Genomic DNA, 25,411 nt, shown 5'->3' with positions numbered 1-25,411 from the left:
CAAAGCCGTGTTGACTGCATTTAATCAAGCCATGCTCTTCCAGATGGTCATAAACCTATCCCTCAGAATCCTTTCTAACACCTTGCAGACGACAGACGTGAGACTTACTGGTCTGTAAATGCCTGGGATTTCCCTATTTCCTTTCTTGAAGAGAGGAATTACATTTGCCTATCTCCAGTCCTCAGGTACGACTCCAGTGGAGAGCGAGGATTCAAAAATCTTCGCAAGTGGCGAAGCAATTGCCTTTCTCGTTTCCCAAAGCAGCCGAGGACAAATCTGGTGCGGGCCTGGCGACTTGTCGATCTTAATGTTTGACAAAATTTTCAGTACATCAGCTTCCTCTATCTCTATCCATTCCAGCATGCACACCTGCTCTTCAAAGGTTTCATTCACTACAAAGTTCGTTTCTTTCGTAAAGACAGAAGCAAAAAACTCATTTAGGGCTTCCCGTACCTCCTCAGACTCTACACACAAATTCCCTATGCTATCCCTGATCGGCCCTACTATTTCTTTGACCATTCTCTTATTCCTCACATGAGTGTAAAATGCCTTTGTGTTCTCCCTAATCCGTTCTGCTAAGCCTTTCTTGTGCCCCCTCCTGGCTCTCCTCAGACCTTATTTGAGCTCCTTCCTCGCCTGCCTGTAATCCTTTAATGAAATGGTGTACCATGTTGAATAGCTGGAACACTGAATAGAAATCAGGGTGAATTCTAGGGAATGGTGATGCATTTTGTGTCATTCACAGGAAAAGTGAAGTAATCTGAAAGATTTTGTAAGATAACGTAACTCTTGAAATGGAATGTAGTACTGAGTTTGTAGCACAAGCCTTTTAATGCGGCAGCTTAAAGGTTATAATACATGTTTTCCTAAATTATTTTTAACATACAACAAATTTGTTTTACTAAAAAAAGAAATTTTGTTGCATGGTTCATTTGGTTAATTGTTGCGTCTTCAGATTTCTTCTTTAAATGTTAATGAACCTTAACAGTATCATAACATAATCAAAGACTTTCAAATAGACTTTGTTCAAATAACAATTTAAGTTTTATGTGGTTATCTAAGTAATACTGATGATCAGTTGGAGTTAATTTCTCATGAAAGAATGTAAGATGGTACAATAATGTTCTTCAAACCTTCAAGTTGATTTTTGTACTTTTCAAATTGTTTTTGTGGTTGGAAAATAAAGGTTGAAGGAGCTGTAGGATTTGAATCTGTCTGCTTGAGAATAGATGGCCAAGCAAAGTGTGTCTCCCTGAAAGAAGAGAGTGCATTTGGGAGATTCCTGTTGCATTGAGAAAAGTGGCAATTAATGCACAGTGAGTGACTCTGAATGCAGGATGGATAGCGAGAGAACAATGGAAAATTTTAAGGCTGAAGTACTAGAAAAAGCAAGCAGATAAAAGATGGCTTCTGAACTCTACCTCCAGTCCAGTCTGACCTTTTCTCTTACACTGTGGACCATTGTCTGTGTGTTGTTATACAGAGTAGGGTTAATGTGCCACACTTTCACTGGTAATGATTTGATTTGTCACATATATGATTTCAATATGATGTTCTAGAAAATAAAATGATGTTTCAAAGATTTGCATTATTGATGTATCTTGCAGATTTTGTAGCAGCTAAGATTGATCTAGAATTAAAAATAGATATATTTCAATATATCCAAAACTGTTTCAGGAAACTGTTTATTTTTAAACTTCCTTCAGCAGACTGGCAAAAGTCAAACAGTTTTTGCTCTTGTTACACTGCAGGTCAGTACTTAATGGTTCACTTATTTTTCTAGAATTAATATTTGTGAAAGTAATCAAATGCCTTTTGGTTCACATATATAGCTATTCAAGATTTAATTCAAATTAGCCTCTGGTTAGGAACAAGTGGATCATATAAATTAATGCCATTTTATAGTTAAATTCAAATTTCACCAAGCGTTCTTCCTTGTGTAAGTATTAGATACCATTCCAGCTTTACTGCTGATCAAACTAACTAATCCAGAGTTGCAATAACCCAAACTGTTTTTAGGTTTCATACAAAACAGACTGCTCAGTTATGGCATGTCACCAATATAAATGAGCCAAGTCTGTACTGAATATTTTGGTTTCTAATTTAAGTTTGCTCTTCTGTCAGTATTGCACTGATAATAGAAGACAATTAAGTTGAAGGAACTAATCTCTGACCAATGTGACATAAATTTAGCCCAGGTATGGCATAACTGAGAAATAATAATTGAGAATTCTTTTGGAATTTCTATTGCAAAGTGTTAGACATAGAAAAATACTTGCCTATAGATTTAACTTCCATTGCCTAGCAACTCTGAGAACATGACATTAACAGATGGGAGTATGAAAGGGTTTACAGTCTAAAACTGAAACCCATGTTAAGGAAATTACTGCTGTCATAGTAAATGTGTTGTAAGTTTTGTTTTTTATGGTTATTTGTACCAATGATTTTAATGAGGCCCTTGCACCTAGTCTTGAAAGCCCATTTGCTAATTGCAGTCATATAAAGCCTCTACTTTTTACATTATTCCACCTCTATGGGGGGGGGGTGAGAGAAGCTTTTGCATATTCTTTTGCAACATAGCGGGTCATTTGAATCCTTGTGGTCCTGTTGTTTTGTCCAGGTTAAGGGTCCTATGTTCAGTGTTACAAGTCCTAGCCAACAGCAATCATCATGGCAGTGCTAGAACCTCCAGGGAAGATGGGTCCTTGCTAGTGGAGAATCCTTTGAGAAGAGAAATTCTGTTTCTTTTAAGTACACATGATGAGGGCAATATTAAGTCATGCTATGGATGCTTTTCCTGAGCCAAATTGTTCTTTGAAACTGGAAACAAGGGGCTCTTATGGGCATTTCAAGAGGAATTTGCAAGGTTGTGAGGTAGGTGAAAATTAGCAGAGGACCTGCCCTTCATCAGATCACCATTGCATTTAACATATACAGGCCACCACCAGGTATTTTACTACCAGGCTCCATTTAACATGTTTTCATAACTTCAGGCCAAATGATCCAAATATTACAAATGATGTTTACAGGTATCAAAAAGAAAATGGCAGCACCAGAAGAAAAGGTAGCTTGCTTGCCTGCCTGCCTGCTTGACAAATTCAGACAGATACACTTTACCAAAATGGACCATCTGAAAACCAAACTTGTCCAAAAATGAAATTTTTAGAATGTGTTGTGTGCCATTTTACTCAATTAAAATTAACTTACAATTAATTTGCTACATGGAACCAGACATACTGCCTGTTTCACCACTTGCATGCTGGTCTATTCCTCCATTCCAAATGGCCCTTGACCCCACCTGACGTAGATTGGCTGGTTTGGTGAGGTTGGCTGGGGGGGGGTTTAAGGAGGAGCGGGGGGTGGTCAAGAGCCCAATCTGAAATCCAGCGAAATCCAAAATCTATCATGATTTCAGTGGTGAGGCTATTGATTTGAGAAAGTTTATCTGTGTCTTATAAGTTAAAAAATGTTAAAGAGGTATTTGAATATTGTATAACATGTTTATATTTAACTTTATTTTATATATCTGAAATGATTACACACCAAACAACTATTTCAGGGAGGTAGGATTTTGTGGTTTATCATTGGATTAGTAATCCAGAAGCACAATGCTCTAGTTCAAACCTCCCAAGCAGCTGAGAGAATTTAAATTCAATTCTTAATTATAAAAAGGCCTCAGTAATGGATACCATTAAAACATTGTTAATTGTTATAAAAATACCTCTGGTTCAAGAATGCCCTTTAGGGAAGGAAATCTGCCATCCTTCCCTGATCTGCCTACATTTGACTCAAGACCCATAGCATTGCAGTTGACTCTTAACTGCTGTCAGGAATGGTCTAGCAAGCCACTCACTTGTACTAAACCACTACAAAGTCATAAAAGGAATGAAACTGGATGGTTTCCCTAGCATCAGAAGAAAGTGAGGGCTACAGATGCTGGAGATCAGAGTCAAAACATATGGTGCTGAAAAAGCATAGTCAGTCAGGCAGCATCTGAGGAGGAGCAGAATCGATGTTTTGAGCATAAGCTCTTCATCAAGAATGTAGGGGGCAAGGGCAGGGGTTACTAAGGGGGCTGAGAGATAAATGGGACTGGGATGGGACTGGGGGGAAGGTAGCTGGGAATGCGATAGGTGGGTGAAGGTGGGGGGGTGATGGTGATCGGTCAGAGTGGAGTGTGGAGTATGTAGGTGGAAAAGAAGATGGACAGGGAGGACAGTTCAAGATGGCAGTGCCAAGTTGGAGGGTTGGGTCTGGGATAAGGTATGGGGAGAGGAGATCAAGAAACTGGTGAAATTGACATTGATCACATGTAGTTGGAGGTTCCCAAGGTGGAAGATGAGACATTGGGTGGCTAGAATTTGGTGGTGGAGGAGGCCCAGGACCTGCATCTCCTTGGCAGAGTGGGAGGGGGAGTTGAAGTGTTCAGCCACAGGCCAGTGAGGTCGTTTAGTGCATGGATCCCAGCCATGTTCTCTGAAATGTTCTGCAAGTTGGCATTCTGTCTCCTCATTGTAGAGGAGACCACATTGAGAGCAATAGATACAGCAGATGAGGTGGTTGGATGTGCAGGAAAACCTCTGCCGGATGTGGAAGGATCCTTTGGGGCCTTGGATGGAGGTGAGGGGGGAGATGCGGGTGCAGGCTTTACACCTCTTATGCTGGCAAGGGAAGGTGCCGGAAATGGAGGGTGGGTTGGTGGGGGGTGTAGACCTATTGAAGTCGCAGAGGGAATGGGGTGGGGAGGGAAATATATCTCTGGTGGTGGGCTTAACCGTAGATGGTGGAAATGGCAGACGATAATGCATTATACTGAAATAGCAAAGTTAAACCCAGCTGTCGATTCTACAAAAGTGACTAAAAGTTGGGGGTTTATGTAAAAATAGAGAAAACTGTCCCTCAGATGAATCAAATAACAGTCTGACAACATACTCACCAGGTCATATATAATGTTCCTGGATTTTCCGGTGGCCTGATAATCAGTCAGGCAGCATAAATGGAGATGTTTATGAAAGGTTGTAAGGACAAGCCAGGGAACTATAGACCAGTGAGCCTGACGTCGGTGGTGGGCAAGTTGTTGGAGGGAATCCTGAGAGACAGGATGTACTTGTATTTGGAAAGGCAAGGACTGATTAGGGATAGTCAACGTGGCTTTGTGCATGGGAAATCATGTCTCACAAACTTGATTGAATTTTTTGAAGTAGTAACAAAGAGGATTGATGAGGGCAGAGTGGTAGATGTGATCTATATGGACTTCAATGAGGCATTTGACAAGGTTCCCCATGGGAGACTGGTTAGCAAGGTTGGATCTCACAGAATACAGGGAGAACTTGCCATTTGGATACAGAACTGGCTCAAAGGTAGAAAACAGAGGGTGGTGGTGGATTGTTTTTCAGACTGAGGGCCTGTGACCAGTGGAGTGCCACAAGGATCGGTGCTGGGTCCTCTACTTTTCGTCATTTATATAAATGATTTGGATGCGAGCATTAGAAGTACAGTTAGTAAGTTTGCGGATGACACCAAAATTGGAGGTGTAGTGGACAGCGAAGAAGGTTACCTCAGATTACAACAGGATCTTGACCAGTTGGGCCAATGGGCTGAGAAGTGGCAGATGGAGTTTAATTCAGATAAATGCAATGTGCTGCATTTTGGGAAAGCAAATCTTAGCAGGACTTATACACTTAATGGTAAAGTCCTAGGGAGAGTTGTTGAACAAAGAGACCTTGGAGTGCAGGTTCACAGCTCCTTGAAAGTAGATTCGCAGGTAGATAAGATAGTGAAGAAGGCGTTTGGTATGCTTTCTTTTATTGGTCAGAGTATTGTGTACAGGAGTTGGGAGGTCTTGTTGCGGCTGTACAGGACATTGGTTAGGCCACTGTTGGAATATTGCGTGCAATTCCGCTCTTCTTCCTATTGGAAAGATGTTGTGAAACCTGAAAGGGTTCGGAAAGATTTACAAGGATGTTGCCAGGGTTGGAGGATTTGAGCTACAGGGAGAGGCTGAACAGGCTGGGGCTGTTTTCCTTGGAGCGTCGGAGGTTGAGGGGTGACCTTATCGAGATTGACAAAATCATGAGGGGCAGAGATAGGATAAATAGACAAAGTCTTTTCCCTGGGGTTGGGGAGCCCAGAACTAGAGAGCATAGATTTAGAGTGAGGGGGAAAGATATAAAAGAGACCTAAGGGGCAATGTTTTCACTCAGAGGGTGGTACATGTGTGGAATGAGCTGCCAGAGGAAGTGGTGGAGGCTGGTACAATTGCAACATTTAAGAGGCATTTGGATGGGTATATGAATAGGAAGGGTTTGGAGGGATATGGACCGAGTGCTGGCAAGTGGGACTAGATTGGGTTGGGGTATCTGGTCAGCATGGATGGGTTGGACCGAAGGGTCTGTTTCCATGCTGTACATCTCTATGACTCTATGTGTAACAGATCCTGTGGAAGCCCCATTATAGCATTTTGAGTGCGAGTAGCAGCTGAGTTTAAATGAAACTGGAAGGCTACAGCTAAGGTAAGACAGTTTGTTTTAAAATTACTTACCGGTAGCGGGCAGCGGTGTTTTTTTTCTCTACACAGAAAGAGCGGGAGCAGCAGGGGGAAGTGACGACGACCAGAGGGGCAGCCGGGAAGGAAAGCAGTGAGTATATAAATCAGGAAGGTGGCTAAACCCGAGACTCTACAACCATGGTGTCTCCCACCCGCACTCCTCCTCTAACCCCCTTACTAAGTATTGTTTATCTATTAATTGTTTTTTTTAAAAAAAGACAATAGCAGAGAGGTATCAGGAAGTATTTTAACTCAAACCTGTACAAAGTAATAAAGTAATTAACTAAGCAAAGATGGCTGGTCAGGTGGTGTGCTGTAGCTGTATGATGTGGGAGCTGGCTGATCCCATTGTGAACGGCAGTGACCACATCTACAGCAAGTGTTGGTTGCTGGAAGAGCTCCGGATCAGAGTTGATGATCTGGAATCTGAGCTTCAAACACTGCGGCGCATCTGGGAGGGGGAGAGTTACCTGGACGCTTTGTTTCAGGAGGCAGTCACACCTGGGAGATTAAGTAATTCACATCCAGTTAGTGATCAGGGACATCAGAGTGTGACTGTAAGTGAGGCAGGTAGGGGGAACCTGAGTTCAGGAGCCTCAGCCTTTTTTTTATTGTCACATGCACTCAAGTACATGGATACTTGAGAATAGCAAAAAGTGTATAAAGTCACTATTTCTAGTGGTTAATAATTGCTACTGAATGTCACAATTCATAATTTAAATTTTCAAACAATGCTGAGAACTAACTTTAAATTACCAAGTTTGATATCAATGCATTTTCTGCTTCATTCCTTATTTATACGCAACATTTTCAAATATTCTTAAGAAGGTGAAAATATCTGGACTTGTGCAATTTTATGTGAGGAGTCTAAGTTGAAATGAAACCATGATGTGACCTGAAGTGGGCTCACAAAGGTAACTGTAGATGTATTTTTGTTCTCTTCCTGTGATTCTGGTTTTAATGATTAGCCCCTTCCTACATGTTTTGAACTATGGTGCTTATGCACCACTTGAGAGAAGGAATTATTCAATTACTTGGAAGCCATGTAATGAGGATAGCTGCTCTGACTGTTTTTTTTTTGTAACTTGCTGCTTGTTAATTTGAATAAGCACTGAGAAGGGTAAAGCTTTGATTTTTACCACCCCACTTTTTTTAATTCATCTGACAATTCGAAATTACACTGGAGAGTGGTTCCTCCACATTTGGTATATTTTTCAAGTTACCTACTCAGTGACTAGTGATGGGTAACTTGACCATCGTCAGGTAGGGATTAGAATGGTGCTGGAAAAGCACAGCAGGTCAGGCAGCATCCAAGGAGCAGAAATGCTGCCTGACCTGCTGTGCTTTTCCAGCACCACTCTAATCCAGTCTCGGGTTTCCAACATCTGCAGTCCTCGTTTTTACCATTGTCGGATAGGTAGTAGTTAAGATGATAGAAATAGTAATAAATGAATTTGTCTAATACCTTTCACAGGTATGGCAACTTTGTAAAATAGTTTATATCCTTTGTACAATTATAAAGTACATTGTGTAGGATGCATATGATATTCCTGTGACACAGATGTTCACTACTTAATGGGCATTAGATGAAAAGTAAAATGCTTTTTAGCATATAAAACATACCTAATTGTCACATTAGCTGACATGTCTGTGGGTGAAATCCAGATATCATTTGATGAAGTCCGATTCGCAAAAATACCCGAGCAACGTGAAGAATTGTTCTTCCAATAACCAAAGCTGATATTGTTCTTCAAGGCTGACAGAGCCACTTCAACCTCAGAATTAATTCCCAAAATGGTAACTGGGGATAAAATAGCAACACTGATGTTATATTTTGATATCCTGGCAATCACAAACATAGCATTATAGTTAAAATAACAGCTAATTCTAATGTTTCTTTTGTTAGTCAAATGTGCTAAGCTCATCTTGCAACTTAGAGGTATAAGGAAGATCATTGGAAGGTAGGAACAGGATATTTAGCCCTGCCATTGAGCCTGATCTTCAATTCAATATGATCATGGTTGATTGCCAACCTAATCGTGTAATACTGTATACGACTGCTAATCAGAAATCTATCATAGAATAATACAGCATGGAAACAGGCCCTTCAGACCAACCAGTTCATGCCAAACATAATTCCAAACTAAACTAGTCCCACCTGCCTCCTCCTAGCCCATGTGTCTCATGTACATATCTAAGTTTCTTTTATATGATTTAATTGTGCCCACATCCTCTGGAAGTTCATTCCACACATGACACCTTCTGTAAAAAAAAAGTTCTCATGTGTTTTTTAAATAAGACCAGAAGACATAGGAGCAGAAATTAGGCCATTTGGCCCATCGAGTCTGCTCTGCCATTAAATCATGGCTCCTGGATTTTTCAACCCCATTTTCCCGCTTTCTCCCCATAACTTTGATCCCCTTGGCAATCAAGAATTTATCTATTTCTGTTTTAAATATAGTCAATGGCTGGCTCTCCACAGCCTTCTGTGGCAATGAATTCCACAGATTTACCACTCTCTGGCTAAAGAAGTTTTTCCTTAGAAAAACACCTTAGAATCTATGAATGAGTGCCATGCCTCTAGGAATTCCCTGGCTGTTCTCTGTTTGGCTTGTTCTATAATAGTTCTGGTCGCCTAGTTATAGGAAGGATATTATAGCAAGGACATCCTAGAGTTCTGAGGAGGTGGCTGAGGAAATAGCGGAGGCGTTGGTTGAGATCTTTCAAAAGTCACTGGAGTCAGGGAAAGTCCCGGATGATTGGAAGATCGCTGTTGTAACCCCCTTGTTCAAGAAAGGATCAAGGCAAAAGATGGAAAATTATAGGCCAATTAGCCTAACCTCGGTTGTTGGTAAAATTCTAGAATCCATCATTAAGGATGAGGTTTCTAAATTTTTGGAAGAGCAGGGTCGGATTAGAACAGGTCAACATAGATTTAGTAAGGGGAGGTCGTGCCTGACAAACCTGTTGGAGTTCTTTGAAGAGGTGACAAGTAGGTTAGACCGGGGAAACCCAGTGGATGTGGTCTACCTAGACTTCCAAAAAGCCTTTGATAAGGTGCCACACGGGAGGCTGCTGAGCAAGGTGCTGCCCATGGTGTTCGGGTTGAGCTACTGGTATGGATTGAGGATTGGCTGTCTGACAGAAGGCAGAGAGTTGGGATAAAAGGTTCTTTTTCGGAATGGCAGCCGGTGACAAGCAGCGTCCCGCAGGGTTCAGTGTTGGGGCCGCAGCTGTTCACATTATATATTAATGATCTGGATGAAGGGACTGGGGGCATTCTAGCGAATCTTGCCGATGATACAAAGTTAGGTGGACAGGCAGGTAGTACTGAGGAAGTGGGGAGGCTGCAGAAGGATCTAGACAGTTTGGAGTAGTGGTTCAGGAAATGGCTGATGGAATTCAATGTGAGCAAATGCGAGGTCTTGCACTTTGGAAAAAAGAATACAAGCATGGACTACTTTCTAAACGGTGAGAAAATTCGTAAAGCCAAAGTACAGAGGGATCTGGGAGTGCTAGTTGAGGATTCTCTAAAGGTAAACATGCGGATTGAGTCCGTGATTAAGAAAGCGAATGCAATGTTATCAATTATCTCAAGAGGGTTGGAATATAAAAGCACTGTTGTACTACTGAGGCTTTATAAAGCTCTGGTTAGGCCCCATTTGGAGTCCTGTGTCCAGTTTTGGTCCCCACACCTCAGGAAGGACATACTGGCACTGGAGCGTGTCCAGCGGAGATTCATACGGATGATCCCTGGAATGGTAGGTTTAACATATGAGGAACGGCTGAGGATCCTGGGATTGTTTTCATTGGAGTTTAGAAGATTAAGGGGAGATCTAATAGAAACTTACAAGATAATACATGGCTTGGAGAGGGTGGACGCTAGGAAATTGTTTCCGTTAGGCGAGGAGACTAGGACCCGTGGACACAGCCTTAGAATTAGAGGGGGTAAATTCAGAACAGAAATGCGGAGACATTTCTTCAGCCAGAGAGTGGTGGGCCTGTGGAATTCATTGCCACAGAGTGCAGTGGAGGCTGGGACGCTAAATGTCTTCAAGGCAAAAATTGATAAATTCTTGATGTCACAAGGAATTAAGGGCTACGGGGAGAATGCGGGTAAGTGGAGTAGAAATGCCCATCAGCCATGATTGAATGGCGGAGTGGACCCGATGGGCCGAATGGCCTTACTTCCGCTCCAATGTTTTATGGTCTTATGGTCTTATAGCGATTCCCTGGGAAATTAAACACTCCACCGGATAATTGCCAATGCTTGAACCCTCCAAAGATATCCATTTAAATCAGAGCATTTGGAGGGTTCTGTTGTAGTTAAAGTAAATAGTCACTCGGTGAAAAAATTAGGTTATTAAAAGCATATTGGGGAAGCAATGGCCTAGTGGTATTATCACTAGGTTATTAATCCAGAAACTCAGCTAATGTTTTGGGGACCCTGGTTTGAATCACAGAACATGGTGGAATTTGAATTCAATTTTTTTTAAAAATCCAGAATTAAAAATCTACTGATGATATGAAACCACTGCTGATTGTCAGAAAATCCCATCTGTCTCACTAATGTCTTTCAGAGAGGAAGTTGCCTCCTTCCCTGGTCTGGCCTATATGTAACTGCAGACCCACAGCAATGTGGTTAACTCAGAACTGCTTTCTGAAATGGCACAGCAAGCCAATTCAAGGTTATCTAGGGATGGGTAAAAAATGTTGGCCAGCCAACAAAGTCAATGTCCCATGAGTGAATAAAAAAAGTCTATTTCCTGAATAACTCTTCAATTGTTACCCTCAACATAGTGACCACACCCTGAACCCAACACCTCATCCAGATCTCTGACATGCCCTGGACCCTGACCTGACACATCTCTCTGCCCTCAGGATGCAACAAGACCTGCTACCTGACCCAACAGAGAACCACCACCTACAGGATTCCATACACTTCACCCCCTCCCACACATTCCTCCCATCTCCCCCTGCTGCTGAACCTAACATTTCCCACCCTGTGACCCAACACATCCTGCCCCATTGACATCCTGTCCTCCCCATGGGACCTGACACCATCTCACCTATCTGTCATCCACCCTCCACCTTACCTTAAACACCCCCTCACTTGGCACTGACCCACTGCCCAACTGGCACATACTTACCTAGCACTTTACCTACCTGGCACTCTGATACCTCATCCAGTACCTAACTGGCACCCTAACATCACATTTATTTTATGTATTTATCCTTTCACAGGACCAGTCTGTGATGCTAAAAATTTAAATCCCAGAAAAAAAAGCAACTGATGGCTGTGAAAAAGGCCCCAGTTTTCCAACCCACAGTTGTTTTGCATGAAAGGGATCAGCCATATTTAAAGTGCAGTTCCACATTTCTGGAGGAGTTCTGATTGGAAGCCATCGTCAGAAATGTAGAGCTCTTACATTTTATAAAAAAAGGAATGTCAATCTGGGTGTGATTACCACATCTTGGAAAATCAGCTCAATCTTCTGGCACCATCATCACCATCACCAGCTCTGGTGAGTTCCTGTGCCAACAGCAGGAAAGGTCCATCTGAGATGGTAATGCAGTGATATATAGTCGGGAGAGGGTTACACTGGGAACCTTAACATTGACTCCAGTCTCCATGATGTTCACGACATCTGGACAAACTTGGGTAAGGAAATCTGTTATTGAAAACAACCTCTCATCATTCCAGGTTAATGAATCAGTATTCCTCCATGTTGAACACTAATTGGAACAATTACTGATGGTAGGGAAAACATTGATCAAACTCTGGGTGAAGGACTTCATTGTCTATCATCAGGAGTGACTTGGTAGTCTCACCGCTGATTGAGCTAGCCAAATCCCAAAGGATGGAGCTGCTCGACTGAGTCTACAACAGCTGGTGAGAGAACAAACAAAAAGGAAACACACTTGACTCTAAATTTTTTTTGTCACAGATGCACCTATCCATGACAATATTGTTAAAAGTGGCCATCCTTGTGGAGACAAAGTCTTATCTTCATGTTAAGCTTACCCTACCCTCCACCATATTATGTGGCACTTTCACCACACAAAATGGGTTAGATTTTGAATAGATCTAGCATCTTATGGCTGGCGAATCTAGAACTCAGGACACCTTGCCTGCATGAGTCCAGCTCACTACCATCTTCTCAACTGCAATTAGTTATAAGCAAAATGTGTTGGTGTAGCCAGCAACACTCAGTTCTCATGAAAGAATTAAAAGAACCTACTTAGGTTATCAATATTTGAATTTTGTTTTAAATTAATTCATGGGATTTGAGCATCACTGGCTAGACCAACATTTATTGCCATTTTTAATTGCCCTAACTACAGTTCAGAATGTAGCACGTCGCTGTGGAACTGGATTCACATGTGGGCCAGTCCAGGTAAGGAAGGCAGAATTCACTAAAGGACATTAATGAACCATTTGGGTTTTTCCTGATAGTCAACAGTGGCTACATGGTCGCCATTGTACTAGTCTTAAATTTCAGATTTTTATTACATATAAGTTTCAACATCTGCCAATGTAGGATTTGAACCCATATTCTCAGACAGTAGCCTGGAGTTCTGGATTACTAGTGCAATGATTATTACCACTACAAGTCGTCATAAGTTTAAAAAAATTACTCCTGACTACACTTTCCTTTAATTCTTCCACTTCCCTCTTAATAAAAAGGTCTAACAATAGCTTTCAGATGCCATTTTAACATTGCATTCTAAGTGCTTCCATTGTAAGAAGTTGTGTTTTGTAAATTATATTTCCATATTCAGAAAGCACTATATTCCATTGGAATATTATTATTTTCCTCAACAGCTTGTGGTACATCTCTCAGCCTGTTCTTAACTAGATCTTCATCCAGGGTTTCTTTTTCTTAATGGATTTCTGTTAAATGTTCTCCTTTCTTTTTTGCTGGAGTTCCACTTCCTTGTTGATAATTAACATCTTTTACCTCACTTAATTGGTTATTATTTACGTATGAGCCCTATGAATGAGCATTGGTAAACTATTTGACTGGGTTGAAAATGGATATTTCATCAAAATCTAGTACTGTCACTGAACTGGAGCTATTTGCAAGAAGTTTGCAGAACAGCACCACATCCTCTCACATTCAAAATTGTGTTCAGCAATTTCAGTTCATATTGATTAATCACAATTTTCTTTTGATAATTATTGCTGATACTTATTCTACTTTTGCCATTTTTGATTCTCTTGACCCGCTATCTTGTTTCTTCACTTTCCCTTGTAATTTTTAAAAGTTCATTCTAGGGGTGGGGTGGATGGTGGGGGTGTGTGGAAATAGGCATAGTAGGGTATGTAAGAGATTCCATACCTTCATGTTTGGGCAAACAACTTGACCCTTTGCAGGTTTGGAACCTGTTGACATCAGGAATGGGCTTTCCTGAAACTGTTTAATTGAGATAGAACACTGCCTTCCATCTCTGCGAATCACCAGACAACCAGGGCAAGGCAGGAGGGATGATCCATTCATCTGTCAAAAGAATTACTTTTAATTAAAGAGACTGCAGTACCCTCCAGTAACAGACACCTTAATGACCACTTACAATTCACGTCCATCTGCTGCGCTTGTTCCAATGTAGTTGGATATAGTTGCAGATTCCGGCAGCAACTTGCCAAGACAGTGTGAATCACTGAGGCTCTGGAACATTTCTTTTTTTGCAAAAATGTACTTTATTCATTAAAAAGGAAATTTATATGTATATACACAGTTACTAAAGCAGTTCACGCCTTTATTTTTTTTATACAGAGAAGGAAACAAACATTGGGGTATGACTTTCCTGATAATCACAACTAATCTAAAGGCATTTATCAATTATCAGGAATTATTTACACATATCTGAGGTACTGGGAGGATCCGATAACTGAATGGATTCCTGTTGTACTTTCCCATTGAACTTTGGCAGGAAGATCTTAGATGGTGGTCTTTCCCCACCACGTGAGGCTCTAAGATACCCTTGCAAAAAACATGTTGAGAGCACTGATCCCCTTGCTGGAGCATCATCCTCAGGGTCGCATGAGAGTAGGAGCTATATAGGCCGTTCCCATGCTATGGTGAAGGTGATCAGGAGGAAGCTAAAGCTGAAAATGAGTGAAGTATTGGAGGATTGAGCCACATGTCAATTAGTGATAGCACTGCCTCAGAAAAGAAATGTTAAGGGCAGGAGCCTTTCACTTGGTCATGATTACATCTCTTTCAGTGATTAAAGGTATCCCAATCTACCAATTTCACCAAAGGGGGTATTTCTATTGTGCACTCATCTGACTGACCTTGCCGATTTATTGAGGTTTGAAAGTAGGTTGCTGTGGGCATAATTGAGGTTGAAAATAGTATCGGATGAGGGATTTGAATATTTGAGTTAGTTATCTGATAGGTGTGTGGAGATTTCCTATTTGCTTTGAATTCTGTCTGGGTAACAATCTGAAGAGGATGAGATGACCTCAGAATCATGACTCATCATCACTTTTCGGGAAATTAATGACCTGTACACATTGAAACCTGCCTTCCTTTACCTGGGCAAATTTCATCCTTTCCCAATTTTTCTCTTTCCACAGATACAACCTGATTTGTTGAATCGTTCTAGAATTTTCTGTCCTATGACTGAGGTTCATTGATAGCTTCAAGCAAGACAAAAAAACTTGCCCATTCTTTCTACTTTTAGTTCACAGATTACTGAAGTCAGTTTTGGTAATTTTGTACAAATTTTGTGCTGTTATTAGTTATTTCAGTTTGGAATCTGAGAGATTGTTGCTTGTTAGTCAGCTCAACATTTACATTTCAAAATCTAACTTGCTTCTAATCTAGTTTAACACCTTTAAATAAATACTATTCATTGATTAGCCTTGATGGTAACACCCTTGTATTGGTTTAATGTTTCCAATGATATGTTGAAAATTACCCAAAATAGATTTTTTTTTCTCACTAGACAGGTTATTTCATGTTATTTTGTGGGCTACATTCCATTAATTTGGATTAAAATCCACCAGGTAATCTGTAGCCTTTTCAATACTGGCTTTCCTTGAATGTTAATCTCTCTATTTCAGATCATCTGTCCAAATAGGTTGAAACAAATAAATTTGATATTTCAAAAATAATCTCTTTAATCATTTGGTGGCACAGTACTTGTATCTTGTTGAAAAGAGAGATGTGTGATGGAAGTTTCTCACCTTGAACTCATCAGGACAAATACAAGGTGACCAGATTTTGAACAATCATGACAATTTACTCTATAGGAGAATTGGTTGGCATGTTGACTCAGATTGGCCAAAGCATCACCATAGAGAACTATGGCAACATATGCTTATTCCTGTTGTCTGTAGAGTATGGGTTCTTGTGTATGAACGTACGTTGCTTCTAGCAAGTGCTAATGAGCCACCTTACAAGCTTTTTGAATCAGCTGCATTGTTGCTGTTATCACATTCAACGTTATTTAGAAAGAGCTGTCCAACCACAGAATCACATTTAACAATAGATGCTTTGTTTTGGGTTTCGGAAGCACAGGAAATTTGAGAACAGTGTTTTCTGTCTGTTAAGAAAACTTGAAGATATGTGCTTTTGATTCAATTCATCAATCACTATGACATACAGTCTTTGCACCTGACACTAAAATTCAGGTGAATCTAACAGTGAATGTTTGCAAAATATGTAAGTTAGCTCACTGATCTGAAAGATTTGTTTTCAGACATTTCATCACCATACTAGGTAACATCATCAGTGAGAGACTCTGGTGAAGCGCTGTTTATAGGTCTTGGTTTCTTAAAGTGAGTGATGTCATTTCTGTTTTTATAGGTAGATAGGATCTAAATCGATGTCTTTATTGATGGAGTTCTGGTTAGAATGTCATGCCTCTAAGAATTCTCGTGCATGTCTTTGTTTTGCCTGTCCCAGGATGTGTGTGTTGTCCCAGCCAATGTGATGTCCTTCTTTGTCTGTATATTTGAAATCTAGTGATAGCGGGTCATGTCTTTTGGTGGCCAGTTGGTGTTTGTGTATCCTGGTGGAAGGTTTCCTATTTGTTTGTCCAATGAACTTTTTTTTACAGTTCTTGCATGGTATCTTGTGATGCTCGATTTGCTGGTAGTATCTAATGGATCCTTTAGTTTCATTAGTCGCTGTAACCCTGAGCTACAAATCTTCTCAAAAATCGTTTGCAAAATATGTCACTGAAATCAGAGTCAAAGCTTGTCCATCTTGACAGTAAATTTGAAAAGATTTTAGCCTGCAAATCTCAGACAAACTGTTCAAAATCATGTGGTGGAATCCATCAGCATTAAAATATACCTTAAATTGGATACAAAATTGGCTTGATGTTAGGAGATAGAGGGTGGTGGAGGGTTGTTGTTCAAACCGGAGGCTGCAACCAGCGTGCTGCAAGGATTGGTGCTGGGTCCATTGTTGTTCGTCATTTATATGATTTAGCTGAGAATATAGGAGGCATTTTTACTAAGTTTGTGAATGACACAAAAATTGGAGATATAATAGACAGTGAAGATGGTCATCTAACAGTACAATGGGATCTTGATCAACTGGACCAGCGGGCCGAAGAATAGTAGAGTTTAATTTAGATAAATGTGAGGTGTTGCATTTTGGTAGGACAAATCAGGGTAGGACTTATACAGCTAAAGTTAGGGCCCTGGGGAGTGTTGTCAAGCAGAGAGGTATAGGGGTGCATTGAGTACAAGAGTTGGGACATCATGTTACATCTGTAGAAGACATTATTAAGGCCACATTTGGAGTTACGCATACAATTCTGGTCACCCAGCTATCAGAAGGATGTTGTCAAACTGGAAGGGGTGCAAAAAAGATTTACAAGGATGTTATTGAGACTGAAGGATTTGAGTTATGAGGACAGGCTGGATTGGTTGAGGCCTTTTTTCCTTGGAGTGGAGGAGGCTGAGGGGGTGACCTCTTACGGAGATTTATAAAACCATGAGGGCATAGATAAGTTGAATAGCCAAGGGCTTTCCCCTGGGTAGAGGAGTCCAAAAATAGAAGGCATAGATTTAAGAAGAGAGGGGAAATATTTAAAAGGAACCTGAGGGGTAACTTTTTCACACACAGGTTGGTGTATATATGGAAAAAGCTGCCAGGGGAAGTGGTACAGGTGAGTACAATTACAACATTTAAGACATTTGAACAAGTACATGTATCAGAAATGTTTAGAACATAGAACATAAAACATAGAAAAGTACAGCACAGAACAGGCTCTTCAGCCCACGATTTTGTGCCAAGGATTAATCCTGATCTAAAATAAAATTACTTAACCTACACACCCCTCAATTCACTGCTGTCCATGTGCATATCCAGCAGTTGCTTTAATGTCCCTAATGACGCTGCTTCCACCACCACCAATGGCAACACATTCCATGCATTCACAATTTTCTGCATAAAGAACCAACCTCTGACATCTCCTCTATACCTTCCTCCTAACATCTTAAAACTATGACTCCTCATGCCTGCCCTGGGGAAAAGTCTCTGGCTATCGACTTGATCCATGCCTCTCTCAATACCTTGTACACCTCGCTCAGGTCATCTCTTTTCCTTCTCTCCTGAGAAAAGTCTGAGCTTAGTCAAACTCTCTTTGTAAGACCCTCCAGTCAGGCAGCATCCTGGTAAACCTTCTTTGCACCCTCTCCAAAGCCTCCGTATCTTTTCTATAATAAGGCGACCAGAACTGGAAACAATATTCCAAGTGAGGTCTCACCAGGGTTTTGTAGAGCTGCAGCAAAACTTCGTGGCTCTTAAACTCGATGCCTCTGTTAATAAAGCCAAAATGTCTTATGTTTTCTTTACAACCCTATCCACTTGGGTGGCAACTTGGAGGGATCTATGTGCTTGAATACCAAGATCCCGCTGTTCCTCCACACTGCCAAGAATCCTGTCTTTGATCCTATATTCAGCATTCAAGTTCGACCTTCCAAAATGCATCACTTCGCATTTATCTAGGTTGAACTCCATTTGCTGTTTCTCAGCCCAGCTCTGCATCCTGTCTATGTCGCACTGCAGCCTGAAATCGCCCTCGGTACTATCAATGGCACCTCCAACCTTTGTGTCATTGGCAAATTTACTAACCCACCCCTCAACCTCCTCATCCAAGTCATTTATAAAAACTTCAAAGAGCAGAGGCCCAAGAACAGAGCCCTGTGGGACACCAGTCGCCACTGACCTCCAGACAAATACTTTCCATCTACAACCATTCTCTGCCTTCTGTCAGCCAACCAATCCTGAATCCAGAGAATCAAATCTCCCTGTATCCCATACCTGCTGACTTTATGAATGAACTTACCATGGGGAACCTTATCAAATGCCTTGCTGAAGTTTAGAGGGATATGGGCTAAATGGAGGCAAATTGGACTAGTTCAGACTAGGAAACCTAGTTGGCATGGAAGAGTTGGGCCAAGGGGTCTGTTTCCATGCTACACGACTATGATTCTGTATGTTATCTCATAAGTTCTTTAATTGCTATTTGTGGAATCTTGCTTTCCATTATTTGACTGCTGCATTTTTCTAAATTACAACAGTGATACACTTTAAAAGTACTTCACAATGCAGTGTATCAGGAAGTTATATATTCTCTCTTAAATACAGGCTTTTTTAATTTAGCGATGACATTGTTGACTGGTATATCCCAAGACTGACCAGGAGTCAAACAGTTCACATTTTCAAAATGATGCCAACTGGTTATCTATGGTGATTGTATCAAACTAATACAAGATGATTAGCTGCATCAGTAAATCCTGTTGCAAAACCATCATTTAAATATGGTTTGTTTTTTTTTACAACTTGCATACTAATGCAAGGTCTAATACTCAAAGCTAGGCAAGCACTTTATCCATCCGAACATGGATTGCTATAAATACTGGGGAAAAAATACAGGGCTTTAATTTAATTTGGACTTGTACATACAATTATATAGTATCGCCTTTACTGTTGTAATAGCATACTTTCAAGTTTATTTGAAATGACACAGCCTTCTCCTGTTTCTCCAGTTTAAACTGATATCAATGCAGAATATTGCTGGGGAATAAGATTCCACCCAGGCTGTGAAAAATATTACAAAGTTTCAGCAGATTGTAGCAGTTAATGTGACCCGAGTTCAGCTGTTGGGCCCAGAATTCAGGTGTGAACCTTTTCTCAATTGATTGCTTGAGTTATGACTCAGACATATGATAAATGATGCAGCTGCAAGATATAAAGAACTGAAGCTTATGACTCAAGTAATTGATTGTAAAGTTTCTATAGGATAGTTACCCAAGGTAATTGAAGCAATTTTAGTTTTGGTTTAAACTGCTGTTATTTTAACTGTAATCAGCAAAATAGTTTTAATTTACAGATACAAACATTATAACATGGAATATGTTACAAACCAGAGGCCCCTTTAAAGGTTTAGATACAAATGGTGAAAACAAAGATAGGAACTAGCCATTGTCATGTGCAAAACTATATTATTTCTTATACAGATGGACAAAATAGAAATTGTTTTGTTGTCTGGAATTTTTAAATATATATAATTAATATGACAGACATAGGAAATGGGCTCTGGTATTAACTATTTAATTCTATTATTTTTCATGTTATGAAACAGTACTATACTTTGTATAATTAGATTAGATTCCCTACAGTGTGGAAACAGGTCCTTCGGCCCAACAAGTTCACACCGACCCTCCAAAGAGTAACCCACCCAGACGCATTTCCCTCTGACTAATGCACCTAACACTATGGCAATTTAGCATAGTCAATTCACTGGTGTGCACATCTTTGTGACTGTGGGAGGAAACCGGAGCACCTGGAGAAAACCCACGCAGACACAGGGAGAATGTGCAAACTCCACACAGACAGTTGCCCGAGGCTGGAATCAAACCTGGGACCCTGGTGCTGTGAGGCAGCAGTGCTAACCACTGAGCCAGCATGCCACCATGTTCTAAAGCATACCTTTTATCTTCTACATTCTAAGCTCTGGGTTCACTGGCAAAATCTTCCTTTCACTGTCCTTTAATTTTCTCCTTAAAACCTTTGACCAAATTTTAGTTACTCCTAATATCGCCTTATTTGGGTTGGTGACAATTTTTGCGTGATTATATGCATTCCTTGGCATGTTTTGCAACATAAAAGGCCCTATATAACAGCAAGTTGTTTTAAAAATATTAGCATATTATAAGCAGTGCTTAAATTACCCTTACAGCACTGCAATGTTTCCTGAGGATTCTGAATCGTTCAAATGCCTTTCTAAATGCAAAACCATACAACACAGACTAGTGAAGTGCAGATTTCACACTCAGTCTTCTCAGTAAGGTGGTCTAAATCATGCTGGTCATGTGTTGCTAGAGTCAAAATATTTTAAAAATCACTGATTTAGGAAAAGAAAATATAGAAATCATTTCCAAATGTAATGGTCATCTAACAACCTTTGGTCTAAGTGTGTCTTTGAGATAAGTACCACTTGACTGGGTTAAAGCGTAGAAGGTTGAATAATTATTAACTTTTTGAGTCAATTGATGGGGAGAAAAAACTATACTGGGAAATAATTTCACTTCTGAAAAAAGAATTTCTTTTATCCATGACATTTTCAGGATTGTCTCTGAATTTTCCCTAGGTTTTCTACAGCGCAGACTGCTCCAAGTCTGATCTGAAGCTAATTCTGTTCTTAGAGAGAGAACAATCTTTATCCCAAATTCATGAAGAATAGTTTATTTTATGCATCAACTGGTTTGGGTTTGGAGTGTGCTGCCTTAGTGGATAGGGGATACAGATTCAATTGTAGTTTTCAAAAAGAAATTGAATAAATACTGGAAGGAGAAAAATTTACAGGAATATAGGGAGAAAGCAGGTGAATGGAACTCACTGGATTACACATCAAAATAGTAAACTCAATCAGATAAATGATATCTTTGTATTCTATGCTTTAGGGAGATGTTAATGCAAAATGGTTCACACGTGCACAAACATACCTATACCATCAGTCTGGATGTATCAAATAAGATGGAACTGCAATTGATTCTATGAAATAAATCCATGCAGATTGGGTCACCAGAATTCAAGTATAGAAATAACAAGAGAAAGTGGCGACTGCAGATGTTGGAGATCAGAGTCGAGAGTGTGGTGCTGGACAAGCACAGCAAGTTAGGCAACATCCGAAGAGCAGGAAAATCGATGTTTCGGGCAAAACATCGATCCTACTGCTCCTCGGATGCTGCCTGACCTGCTGTGCTTTTGCAGCACCACACTCTTGACTATAGACATAACAAATTTGTCCATCCTTTGAGATGACATTCTTCTGACTGTTGGTAGGGTTCTGGAAAATAAGTAGGTGACTACAAAGGTTAATTTATATTCAGAATGTTCTGATGCAAATATATCAGGATATCAAGGATAATTGAACTTTGGTCAAGTTGCTATCTCAAGATTACCTCTTGTTGCGTTTTCTCTTTACCTTTCTCAAGCACTTAATTTTGATCATTTCTAATCAGCCTGTTCAGATATGTTATTGCATACCTCTGAAACAACTGGAACTTGAACCCAGGACTCCTGGCTCAAAGGCAGCCAAGCGACCATTGTGCCACAAGAGATCCCATGTACTTGATCTTGAAGGAGATTGCATCAGTTTCTTTCTCTGGGTGCAGCACATGCAGTTATTCTGGGCCAGCCTCTCCCAGGACTTGAAGTCGTACCAATATTCTTTCATGTGTCTTGTTGTCAATGTTGAGAGTTCAGGGCAGTGTGCTGTCAGGATAAGTGAACCTATTTACTATTAACAGGCTCTGGCCATGGGCTCAATCCTTTGGCTGGAAAAAGGGCTTTCCTGGAGCAGGCTGGTACGCTAGTTCAGTTTTATTCATGTTACATAGTCTCTCTGGAAGCTAGTGCACAGCCATTGGAAAATAGGAAATTACAAGGTACATCATTAGAGACCTTAGTCTTGCCTGGAGCTTTCTCAGGTTGAGAAGCGCCCCATCCATGAGTGATCAGATTCCAATGCCAAGATCACCATCCTAGAGGGCATCAGGGAAGGTGGCGGGTACAGACATGCTGATGAAAGTTGGCACTAGTCGGCAGCCTTGTTAACTCCAATAGTGACAGGTAATGGGTCAGAAGGCTGGCTCTCATGCAGTTCATGAGGAATCATATTGTCCTGGAACTGTTGAAGTGTTGTGATGAAATTCTTAGTATAGCTGAATTTCTCCATTTCTTTCCACAGATCTTCGAGGGTGACTGCATTAACTGCCTTGATAAGGAAATCAAATGTGGTGAAGGGGACCATCTTCTGTTCTTAACATTTCTTCTGGGGCTGTCTGACTGCATACAACACATCATTGGTTCTTTGACCTTTTCTGAAACTGCACTGACACTCTCACTGAGTTATCATTTTAAATGGTTCAGAGGATTCTGGCAAAACTTTTGGCACGGACTTCTAGTGACGATTTCTGGCAGGTTCCTTCTCACAGTGGAATCCTCATTTAGGAAATATTAAGACAAACTGCCCCAGAGATTTCAGAAAAAGGAGAGTTGAACTGGGAAGCATCTTTCCTTCAGCATGCTGGACCTCAACCCATTGCATTCAAACTCTGTTCAAACAGAAAATAGCTATCTGGCAGTCATTAACCTTTGGCTGGTAACCTCCAGCAATTAGCTGAAAGTGTCTAATTTTCATATATTGCTTGTTAAATAAAAATCAATCAATGTTTAAAATGACCTCCTGAAAAAAAAACAGCATTGGTATTCACAGAACTTGAAACAAATCCATTTAACTACAGCCGTTCAAGATTCAACTCTTCAACGCAATCATTATATAAGAAGCCTTCATAAGACCATATAAGGTGTAAATGGCAAGCTAGCAGATATATGACTGCAAAGTAATTGTATCAGGAAAGAAATGAGAAAAGAAAGTAGAACCAGACCCACAGAACTGAGGTTTACAATCTAAAATTGTTGAAATCAGTGCTGAATCAGTCCAGAAAGCTGTCGTGTTGAGTGAAAAGATGAAGTCCTGTTCCTTGAGCTTGTGTTTAACTTCATTGGCATGACATAACCAGCCAGACAGAAAGATCAGAGTGGGGACAGGTTAGAGAATTGATATGACAAATGAAAAGAAGCTGAATATCATGCTTGAAGACTGACTAGTGGTGGTTCAGAAAGCAGCCACCCAGTATCTGTTCAATCTCCTCGGTGTAGGCAGGACTGCATTGTGAGCAATGAATACAATAAACTTTTGAGGTTTGGCTCTTTATTAAAGGGCGGGTGTTCATTAGATTGTTTTGCAAAACCTTAATTACTACCACCTATGTCATAGGTATCTATATGAACAATAGCCTTTGGCTTTTGCCCTTTCATTGCAGAATGTTTTTCAGATGATCCACAATATCCCAATCCCTGGCATCTAGAAAACAACAGAACATCTGCATTTCTGAATCATTTCTACAAAAGAAGCTATTTCAATCCTTGATATTGAATTTCAGACAGTATGTAATCTGGAGTTAATCAGCTTTGATTAAATTCGGAAGAGAAGACAAGAGGTAACAGCTACTAAAATATATTTATCATGATTGTGTCAGATTAAGTTTGGAGCTACAAAGATAACAAACTAAAAAATCCCAAATTCTTCAATAGTCCTAAAATGCTCTTGTGTACATCACTGCTTACTTAGACATAAAAGCACCAAGTTACCGTACATCATGCATGTATTTTGTAATGAGATCGGAGTGTCCATAAACTAAATTAGTTTCCTGGTTCTGTGTAAAGCACCCTAGATTACACAGCGTGCTGTGCATGGTTAAAAATACACACACTTGAACAGGAACTTTATATCCCTTTGCTCTCCAAATCATTCACCGATTCCAATATTCAGAGTGACTAACTGATCCAGTGCATCTGGTCCTGCACAGAACTAGTTAATCTGCCAAAAATGTGTGAGTAGATTAGCTACCTGCACGGAAACACATTTCTGTCTGAAATTGAGAAAAATAAAATTGCGTTTCCAAAGTATCTGCAAACGATTTGAAAAGTAACACTTGTTGTTATGACCAGACAGGTGACTTTGGTTTATCTCTTATTAAGACAGTGTTTGACAAGTCGGGAGTGCCTTTGTTTGTTTTTGCTTTCAAAAGATCAGAGGACCATTATCTTTCAACATTATCTGACTTTGTGTTAGAGAAGGAAGTTCATCCTTTTTAATGGATTGAATGGATGTTAGATAAAAGTTCCAAGTAGTATGTCAATAGCTTTGACTAATGAGCTATTAAAACAGTATTTGGTAAAGGTAGATTTGCTTCAAGTTCAGATTACATGCAAACAGAGAGCTGACAGTGCATTATTGACCATGTGCGTGTGATCATTCATTTATAAGGTCACATGGTCACATTAATTAGTGCATCATAAGGTATTGTACAGACTCCATTTGCCCAACCTGCATAATATGATTTTATATTTTCTGGACCAGAATAGATCGTTGAGCTAATCTAAAATACGTTTGGCCTGATTTTTGCAGTATGAACTCTGACGAGGCTAGGGTAAATTTTAGTGTCCAATGTGACACTTCATCAAAACCAAAGAGTGGTGAAAATGTTTTGAATTGAATGCTGTTGAGAAAGAGAAGAAATGGGAGGAGGAGCAATGGACCTAAAGGAAATGTCAGGGAACGGTTATAGGGTGAAGAAGATTAGATGTCAGAGATTTTGATTAAATTGCAAAGTGAGTGGCAATGGTTGCAGAAAAGATACAAAGCACAGATCCAGAGTAGGTGTTACTCACTGTCAACATTTCAAAGAGAACAATCTATCCGCAAAATCTGAATCCACTCCTCCACTAACCCTGACACCTCATGCCCCTCCCACAACACCTT

At 40.3% G+C, this 25,411-nt stretch overlaps 1 long non-coding RNA gene across 2 annotated transcripts in view; it reads left to right on the top strand.

Annotated features, from left to right (window-relative positions):
* The window catches only part of LOC122556321, a 36,509-nt gene extending 13,045 nt beyond the window's left edge, over nt 1-23,464 (top strand). Inside the window, exon 3 of one of the 2 annotated variants that reach the window (XR_006313504.1) lies at nt 22,772-23,464. This is a non-coding gene — a long non-coding RNA (uncharacterized LOC122556321). Of the gene's footprint in view, nt 1-6,433; nt 6,516-22,771 lie in introns of those variants that run through there. The other variant, XR_006313503.1, reaches the window with a different exon arrangement.
* Nucleotides 23,465-25,411: the final 1,947 nt, after the last annotated feature.

Source organism: Chiloscyllium plagiosum, chromosome 13 (genome assembly GCF_004010195.1).
Source record: "Chiloscyllium plagiosum isolate BGI_BamShark_2017 chromosome 13, ASM401019v2, whole genome shotgun sequence".
NCBI classification, from domain to species: Eukaryota; Metazoa; Chordata; class Chondrichthyes; order Orectolobiformes; family Hemiscylliidae; genus Chiloscyllium; species Chiloscyllium plagiosum.
This window is presented reverse-complemented; position numbering and strand designations above follow the sequence as displayed.